The sequence below is a fragment of the Oncorhynchus nerka genome, linkage group LG7 (genome assembly GCF_034236695.1).
Source record: "Oncorhynchus nerka isolate Pitt River linkage group LG7, Oner_Uvic_2.0, whole genome shotgun sequence".
Taxonomy (NCBI): Eukaryota; Metazoa; Chordata; class Actinopteri; order Salmoniformes; family Salmonidae; genus Oncorhynchus; species Oncorhynchus nerka.
The window spans coordinates 92,190,598-92,201,217 of NC_088402.1; positions in this window are offsets into that span (position 1 = coordinate 92,190,598).

Below are 10,620 nucleotides of genomic sequence, written 5' to 3' on the forward strand. Positions count from 1 at the left end.
CTCCCTCTCTCTCCCTCTCTCTTTCTCTCTCTTTCTCTCTCTCTCCCTCTCTCCCTCTTTCCTTCTCTCCCTCTCACCCTCTCTCTCTCCCTCTCTCTCTCTCCCTCTCTCGCTCACCTTCTCCCTCTCTCCCTCTCTCTCTCTCTCTCTCTCTCTCTCTCTCTCTCTCTCTCTCTCTCTCTCTCTCTCTCTCTCTCTCTCTCTCTCTCTCTCTCTCTCTCTCTCTCTCTCTCTCTCTCTCTGTCTCTCTCTCTCTGTCTCTCTCTCTCTCTCTCTCTCTCTCTCTCTCTCTCTCTCTGTCTCTCTCTCTCTCTCTCTCTCTCTCTCCCTCTCTCGGTCTCCCTCTCTCTCGGTCTCCCTCTCTCTCTCTACAGTGCTTGTTTACATTGACTTTGTTTACAAACATTGGAGTTTAACAAGCTCATATTTTGGGTTCTGATGGGGTACGACAGTTGAACTAAGCTCATGAGGCATTATATTCTTCAAGAATCAATGTGCAAATATCTTTACTTCATGAGTCCAAAATCTTATATTCCAAAATGCAATTCCACATGTAAAAGATTTTCAAATGTGGACTTTTCTTACATATGGACCAGAAAATTACATTTTCACGTGAACTTGCAATTCCACATGTGAAAGTAAGGTTTTCACACGGACATTTTATTCACGTGTGAAACTCCATAACCTGATTTTCATGTGAAGGTTTTTAACATGTTCTACTGCACCTTTCAAACACGTTATTCTCTTCACATGTGGTGTTAACATGGGAACTGTAAATGTAATCCACAAATTTAAGCTCAACATGTGAAAACAGCTATTTCACATGTGAAAAATCAACATTTTCAGAAGTGAAACTGACTCCATTACTGTTACTGAAGAAAACAAAACACTACATAGAATACTAAAGCGTTTAACCATAGTACACTATGGTATTTTTAATATGGGCAGACCTCAAGCTTTGATACCTTCTGCCCAGAAGTAAGGTACTGAACAGCTCATGGCTTGGGTGTGTGTGATGACGCTGCGGAACTTCCTCAGGCACTATTTCAACTAGCTGTTCTAGATGGGTGGGAACAGGACCCACTGGGCCTTCTTCACCACCCGCTGGGAGGGCCACGGCCCCAGTGAGGTACTGGGCCTTCTTCACCACCCGCTGGGAGGGCCATGGCCCCAGTGATGTTCTGGGCCTTCTTCACCACCCGCTGGGAGGGCCATGGCCCCAGTGAGGTACTGGGCCTTCTTCACCAGCCGCTGGGAGGGCCACGGCCCCAGTGAGGTACTGGGCCTTCTTCACCACCCGCTGAGAGGGCCATGGCCCCAGTGAGGTACTGGGCCTTCTTCACCACCCGCTGGGAGGGCCATGGCCCCAGTGATGTTCTGGGCCTTCTTCACCACCCGCTGCGAGGGCCATGGCCCCAGTGAGGTACTTGAGGTCTGTGTAATTGTGGACGGAAAAAATCCCGTACCAGGCCATGATACAACTGGTCAGGATGATCTTGATGGTTAAGCAGTAGTCTTTGGAGAGAAATTGGGGCGGCATGCTGAATTTCTTCAGCTGCCTTAGGAAGTAGAGACGCTGTTGCGCCCTCTTGACCAGAGTGGTGGAGGTGTTGGTCCATGTTAAGTCCTTGGTGATGTGGACGCTGAGGAACTGACTCTCTCTACTGCAGTCCTGTTGATAAGGATGGTGGTGTTGGTCCATGTTAAGTCCTAGGTGATGTGGATGCTGAGGAACTTAAAACTGCTCACTCTCTATACTGCAGTCCCATTGATGTGGATGGTGGTGTGATCCTTCCTCTACTTCCTGAAGTAAACAATCAACTCCTTTGTTTTGCTGACATTGAGGGAGAGGTTGTTGTCCTGGCACGACATTACCAGTTCACTTAACCTCTTAAGTCGACCCTCTACTTTTTTGAACATTCTGTTAAAAATCGCGCAACATTTCAGCGCCCTGCTACTCATGCCAGGAATATAGTATATGCATGTGCTTAGTCTGTGTGGATAGAAAACACTCAGACGTTTATAAAACTGGTTAAAATCACTGCTGTGGCTTTACCAGAACGGCATTTACATCGAAAAGCACAGGAAAAACTGATCACTGAAAATGGGAAAATATATCCATGCGCTACTTGAACCCATTGATAAAGGTGAACCACAATTAATTGACTGAGGTTGCAGTACCTACAGCTTCCACACGGTGTCTAGAGCCTTGTCATTTCCCTTCGAGTTTTTTCTTGGTCAAACACATGCAGGGCACCGTATCTCCTATGGTCTAGGACCGGATATTTTCGTTGAGTTTCTAGCCGGACATTTTTCCAGACGGACAGCTAATGATCTTTACATCGCCTCCTGATGAATTTTATCACTTATTAACGTTTACTAATACCTAAAGTTGCATTACAAACGTATTTCGAAGGGTTTTGTGAAAGTTTATCGTCGACTTTTTGAATTTTAAAAAATGACGTTACGTTTTGAAACAATGTTTTTTTCGTTTATCACACAGTCTACATATAACGATATCTAGGCTTTATATGGACCGATTTAATCGAAATAAAGACCCAAATAGTGTTTATGGGACATCTAGGAGTGCCAACAAAGGAGATGGTGAAAGGTAATGAATGTTTTCTATTTTATTGTGCGGTTTGTGTAACGCTGAAATGCTAATTATTTTGTTTATGTCCCCTGTGGGTCTTTTTGGGTGTTACATGCTATCAGATAATAGCTTCTCATGCTTTCGCCGAAAAGCATTTTAAAAATCTGACTCATTGCCTGGATTCACAACGAGTGTAGCTTTAATTCGATACCCTGCATGTGTATTTTAATGAACTTTTGAGTTTTAACTAATACTATTAGCATTTAGCGTAGTGCATTTGCATTTCCAGAGCTCTAGTTGGGACGCAAGCGTCCCGAGTAGAAGCAACAGGTTAACTCCTCCCTATAGGCTGATTCGTCATTGTTGGTTATCAGTCGTACAACTGCGGTGTCGTCAGCAGAAATTGGATGGATTTGGTGTAGTGCAACACCACACAGTGTTGGGTGAACAGGGAATACAGCAGCGGGCTGAGGAGACACCCCTGGCGGGGGCCCCCGTGTTATTGAGAGTCAGTGTGGAGGAGGTGTTGTTGCCAATCCTCACAACCTGTGGTCTGTCTATCAAGATGTCTAGGATCAAATCAAATCAAATGTATTTATATAGCCCTTCTTACATCAGCTGATATATCAAAATGCTGTACAGAAACCCAGCCTAAAACCCCAAACAGCAAGCAATGCAGGTGTAGAAGCACGATGGCTAGGAAAAACTCCCTAGAAAGGCCAGAACCTAGGAAGAAACCTAGAGAGGAACCAGGCTATGAGGGATGATCAGTCCTTTTCTGGCTGTGCCAGGTGGAGATGGTAGTGTCCAGACCCAGAGTTCTGAGCTTGGTGATGACCTTTGAGGGAAACAATAGTGTTGAATGCTGAACTGTAGTCAATGAACAACATTCTCACATAGGTGTTACTCTTCTCCAAATGTGTTCGGGCGATGGAAATGGACTCTTCAATGGATCTGTTGGAGCGGTAGGCTAATTGGAGTGGTAGGGTCCAGTGGGCCTGGCTTGCTGGCATTGATGTGGGCCATAACCAGCCTCTCAAAACACTTCATGATGACCGGTGAGAGTCAATAGTAATTTGGGCATGCCACCTTTGTTTTTCTTGGGTACTGGTACGATGGTGGTCTCCTTGAAGTAGGTAGGGACTACAGCCTGAGACAGGGACAGGTTAAAGATGTCTGAGAAGAGGCCTCCATCTGGTCAGCTCACTGAGGACGCGGCAATGGATATCTTCACTCTTTTGAGAGTTTTCCCTCACGTCAGCCTTGAAGAGCAAAAGCACCTGGTCGTTGCCCGGAGCAGCAAGTCTTCCTAGCAGTCTACCTCGAAGTGAGTATAGGATGTTTTAAGCTCGTCTGGGAGGGAGGCTTCAGTGGGCACCACACAACTGGATTGGTGTTTGTAGTCGTTGATAGTATGTAGTCCTTGATAGTCTGTAGTCCATGATAGTCTGTAGTCCATGATAGTCTGTAGTCCATGATAGTCTATAGTCCTTGATAGTCTGTTGTCCATGATAGTCCGTAGTCCTTGCCACATGTTTTGTGAGTCTGAGTTGTGAACATCAATTCAATTTTAATAAAGTCTGTATTGTCTTTTTGAGTCCATAATGGATTTGTGGAGCTTGTACCTGCTTGACTTGTACTCGTCATGCTTCACAGAGTCATCGAGGTTCGTTCTGCCGACATTGAATGTTGCAATACATGCTCTCAGTATAATACGGACATCTCCATTCATCCAGGGTTTCTGGTTGGGGTTTGTCCGGATTGTTATTGTGGGTACAACAACATCAACACATTTCCTAATGAAGACTGTGACTGACAATGTATATTCCTCAATGTTGATGGATGAGTCCTGGGTGGAACAATCTTTGAACATTTATTATCAAAAAGCAGCATTGAGTCACATTAACAGATGCATGTGTGATGTGCTCACTCAGCATCGTTCCACACTAAATTGCTAAATTACAAAACGAGGTAGAATAGAAAGAAAAATGCTTGATAACTTTTATATAAAATTAAATGTGAATCCATTGATGCATATCAATAACTTTGATAAAATCAAATGCTATTTTATTTGTCACCTGCTTCATGAACAACCGGTAAAGTAAAGTAAAATTATTACTTAAATTATTATTATTACTTACAACAATGTAAAAAAAGAGGAGAGAAATCATACACATTTTCACTTGCGAATTAATTTTGTGTCAAACTGTTGAGGTAAATTTGAACTTGTGGCAAACAATTCTATTGTTGCTGGAAATTTGCTGCAAACTTAATATGAATATGCAAATTAGATCAGGTTTTAGTTACTGAGTGTTAACATCATTGAAATGTTTCATTTACATAAACAAATTCACAATAACTTGAAATGAACTTACTTCACATAGAAAAAAAGATGAAACATACTGAATGTCGTTAACATACTAAACATGTGTTCAATTACTTAACAGATAAAAAAAAATACAACTTGCAATCGGAAGAAAAGAGCAAAGACTGGATAAATAAATAAATAATTTAATATTTTAATGTAACTACAACATTTACATGAGAGAAATGTGAACACTATGCGGATGTTGATAAGATGTTTAAAGTGGCAATTACATAATTATTTACATGAGCCAAGTGATAACTGAGCAATAGATTTCAACCAATGGAAGTTTAAAAGATAATTACAAAATATTTGAATAATTAATAAACCAAAAACTAAATCAAACCCAGTTCAGAACTGTTGCCTTTTCTTGTGGAGATGGCGGCCCTGTGGATGTCCTTTGTCCAAAGCTTGTTGCATGAAAACAATCACAAAACACAAAACAAAAGCAAAATGAGGACACTGAAAACATTATTTTGGCATTTTAAAAGTTAGCAATCGAGTAATGCCTAATATGGCAATTCAATTGCAATTAATCAATTAACCTAACTCTCAAAGTATTCCTGTCCTCAGCCCCTAGCTGTCTGCATTGAAAACTGTCCGGCAGCTAAAGGGTTACTAGCTACACTATCTCTGTATACTACCTACTGCTGTTGTGCCCTTGACCAAGGCACCTTACCCTAAGTGCCTTTTGAGCTGCTCCAAGCCCGTGTTGTGTATCAGGTTGGTCACTGTGACAGAATATCTATGCAAATGACCAATAAAGAAAGTATGGTAAAATGAAGGCCATACTATCTACTGGAATACTCTCGACCACTGCTACTCTAACTTCCACAATGCATACAAAGCCCTCACCCGCCCTCCCTTTGGTAAATCCGACCACGATGCCGTCTTGCATCGTCCCGGCTTATAGGCAGACACTCAAACAGGACGTACCAGTCACGAGAGTCACGAGAACCATTCAAGGCTGCTGGCCCAGACGGCATCCCCAGCCACATCCTCCGAGCTGCCTGGTGTGTTTACCGACATATTTAACCTCCCAGTCTGTTGTCCCCATATACCTCATGATGTTCTCCATTGTTTCTGTACCCAAGAAGGCAAAGATAACTGAACGAAATGACTACCGCCCCTTAGCACTCACTTCTGTCATCATGAAATGCTTTCAGAGGCTAGTTCAAGGATCATATCACCAACACCTTACCGGCCACCCTAGACCCACTACAGTTTGCATTTTGATTTGTATGGTAGCTGTACATTTATTATGTCTAGTCCCAAAGTGGCTGTATGGTTCTATAAGGCTCTAGTGAAGTTAAGTCTTTCAAGTTTCTGCTAAGGTTGTACTAATGGTTATCACAATATGGAAGACCTGCTGTTTTACACAGGGTCAATACAAGTCTGTGTTTTCGTCCCCCAAAATGCTGTCCCCACTTTAAACAATCTACTTCTCAGTTGTACTTACTTTCAAACTTTAGAATCAATGAGGCGAAGTTACACTCGTTCAGCGTATCCATTACAAAGCTGTCCTAAACCTCTGTATTTAAGTACAGAAATAAATAAATGTTAGAAACATATATCGTTAGTTAGACATACTTTGTCCTTTAGGTGCCTTTTGGCAAACTCCAAGCGGGCTGTCAGGTGCTTTTTACTGAGGAGTGGCTTCTGTCTGGCCACTCTGTAAAGGCCTGATTGGTGGAGTGCTGCAGATAGGGTTGTTCTTCTGGAAGGTTCTCCCATCTCCACAGAGGAACTCTGGAGCTCTGTCAGAGTGACCATCGAGTTCGTGGTCACCTCCCTACACAAGGCCCTTCACCCCCGATTGCTCAGTTTGGCCGGGCGGCCAGCTCTAGCAAGAATCTTGGTGTTTCAAAACGACTTCTATGTAAGAATGATGGAGGCCACTGTGTTCTTGTGGACCTTAAATGCTGTAGACATTTTTTGGTACCCTTCCCCAGATCTGTACCTCGACACAATCCTGTCTCTCAGCTCTAATGGCAATTCCTTTGACCTCATGGCTTGTTTTTCTCTGACATGCACTGTCAACTGTGAGACCTTATATAGACAGGTGTGTGCCTTTCCAAATCAGTTCCAAACAATTGAATTTACAACAGGTCGACTCCAATAAAGTTGTAGAAACATCTCAAGGATGATCAATGGAAACAGAATACACCTGAGCTCAATTTCGAGTCTCATAGCAAAGGGTCTATATACTTCTGTAAATGCGATACTTCTGTTTGAATTTTTAATAGATTTGCAAAAATGTCTAAAAACCTCATTATGTCATTATTGGGCGTATTGTGTGTTGATTGAGGATGAAGATTTTTTTTTAAAATCAATTTTAGAATAAAGCATAACAATGCAACATAAAAAAATGTGGAAAAGGGGACACCTTGTCTGTCTACTTTCCGAAACTTTATCTACTATAGTTTTTGACACGATTTCCATTGAAATATAATTGGCATTAAAGAGATAAAATACTTTGGTCATTAGTTGGGTTACCATGGAGAGTTATAGTACCTGAAGACAAGCAGTTTCTAAGACACTCTTTCTTCTCCCACGCTAATGTAATGAGCTTCTCTACACACACACACACACACACACACACACACACACACACACACACACACACACACACACACACACACACACACACACTTCTATCTCTGCATCTGAAACTCTCTGAAGTTATTGTGTTAATGATGCCCACAACCTTCACGTCAATGGAATGAATGGCACAATTCAAATCAAAAAGTTGTGTTCTTTAACCTTTAATCGTCTCATGTCAAGGCGATGTAGAGCTCTGTCCAGTTAGAGCAGCTTGTCATCTCAGTGGTGTAGTGTTTTTGGCTATGCCGGATTAAGTGATATGACATGCTATTCTATAAAATCTTTTCTCTGTAATTAATATTACCTGATTGAGCTAATCATGTAAATGTAATTAACTAGAAAGTCGGGGCACCACAAAAGAGTATTTATAGAGCTGTAATCTCCCGAATAAACTCTTAAAGACCTGGTAATATTTTACATCAATAGCAGTCAATATTAATCGTCACCTTATTTCAGTCTCATCTGAAAGTTGTAAATTCTTGGTTATCTTCACGAACCTAACAAGTTGAATCAACAATGCAAAATGGTTGAATTATTTATTTACTAAATACCTAACTAATCACACAGAATTACATATACACAGAATGAAACATACCTTGATTGCAAATTATGTCATAAAGGAAAACGTCTCTAGCGGACGGAACAGATATGACAGCTGGTTACACAAAGAATAGGGGTTGGTTTTGAGTGAAATAGTGGGAAGACTGAGGGACCAAGGGACAAAGGGAGAGACTATGTCTCTATCGGGTTGTTGGCAGCTACTCTGTCGAAAAATACAGAATCTTATACATTCTTATACATGCCTTATACAACAGAGTCCTTTATCCTTTGAAGAGTGTCTCTGGCGGAGAACTGGATACGCTGAAGTTGGCTTAGTTCTGTAGTTGACATTTCAACATTTGGACCGTCGTCCTATCGTCCTCGGAACAGGAGGTTACATTTTCGTCAAGGGCTAAAATTGTGGAGGGAGAGAAGGGTGTGTTTCATAGTTTACAGCCCCATGTCTCTTCACAGGGGCGGGCCACTGATTGAGCAGAGCCCTATCTTATGAAAACCCAAATCTCACATTTGGAAGCCAAAATTACATTTAATCTTTTCACAAATAGTTTTATTTAAACATTTGAATTGCACAACAATTCCATGTGAATCTGATAACTAGAATGTGTAGACTTTCCTTTTTCTTCAGTCATAATGAAAACCGAACTGACGTCATATTCATTAAGTACCAACGCATATATTCAACTGGTTCTATTACCGAAATATGGTTCCTTTCCTCCCACTTGTTTGATGTTCCCAGACTCTCTATGTTTAACAAAGGCTCTTCAAGAGTGCTTCTTTAGAGTCAAGAGAGAGGGAAGGGAGAAAGGTATTTATGGGGGGATGGGGGTCATAAACCTTACCCACAGGCCAACGTCATGACAGTGGAGACAGGAGAGCAGAATTCGACCAATCACAGCGGAGACAGAAGAAGAGAGTAGAATGTGACCAATCACAGCAGAGACAGAAGAAGAGAGTAGAATTTGACCAATCACAGCGGAGACAGAAGAAGAGAGTAGAATGTGACCAATCACAGCAGAGACAGAAGAAGAGAGTAGAATTTGACCAATCACAGCGGAGACAGAAGAAGAGAGCAGAATTTGACCAATCACAGCGGAGACAGAAGAAGATAGTAGAATGTGACCAGTCACAGCGGAGACAGAAGAAGAGAGCAGAATGTGACCAATCACAGCAGAGACAGAAGAAGAGAGTAGAAAGTGACCAATCACAGCGGAGACAGAATAGAGCAGAATGTGACCAATCACAGCGGAGACAGAAGAAGAGAGCAGAATGTGACCAATCACAGCGGAGACAGAAGAAGAGAGCAGAATGTGACCAATCACAGCGGAGACAGAAGAAGAGAGCAGATCTAGACTATTTCTGGTGAGATCAAGTGCTAAAATCTATGCACAGCATGTAGGTAGTTGAAGTTGAACCTGTCGCCAAAAGGTCGTGTTCTGAGCTCTAGAACTAAAGGCTGATATTAACCTGGTGACTGAAGGGCCACTGGGTTCATATCCACAAAACAATCTGCTACTGTTGGGCCCTTGAGCAAGGCTCAAGTGTGGGGGGGGAATTTAACTTTTTTTCATAATTCCTGTGGCGTTGGCTTGGACACACACACACACACACACGAACACACACACACATTACAACCTAATGATGAGGAAAAATCAAGCATTCGCCAGGAGCATGGATTCCATGTCTGCTTTCGAAATGGCACCCTATTCCCTATATATTGCACTTCATTGAACCAGAGTAGTGCACTTCATTTAACCAGAGTAGTGCACTTCATTAGTGTGCTACTGTATACAGGGAATAGAGTGCCATTTGGGACACCGTTGTAAGTTAATTGACATTCATTAAAAGCTGTACTCTGGGAAAACTAAACTACATGACAACTCTGTAGTTTAATAGGAGGGTAATTTAACCCCAGAGTGAGGAGACAAAACAATCAGAGAGGCAATGTCTGGATGTCTGGCAATGACTGTCTGGACAATTCTTAATATTTCCCTTTAATCAGAGGTAGCCTGGTGCAATTATACACACAGTGTACTAATAGCTCTCTGATCATCGGTCGTCAATTATATGAGGATTTCAACAGCAGTATGGCTGCATCGTTAACTGTGGAAGTACGGCTGCATCAATAGCTGGGGAGGTACGGCTGCATCGTTAACTGTGGAAGTACGGCTGCATCAATGGCTGGGGAGGTACGGCTGGATCAATAGCTGGGGAGGTACGGCTGCATCAATAGCTGGGGAGGTACGGCTGGATCAATAGCTGGGGAGGTACGGCTGCATCAATAGCTGGGGAGGTACGGCTGCATCGTTAACTGTGGAAGTACGGCTGCATCAATCGCTGGGTTGGTACGGCTGCATCGTTAACTGTGGAAGTACGGCTGCATCAATAGCTGGGGAGGTACGGCTGCATCGTTAACTGTGGAAGTACGGCTGCATTAATAGCTGGGGAGGTACGGCTGGATCAATAGCTGGGGAAGTACGGCTGCATCAATAGCTGGGGA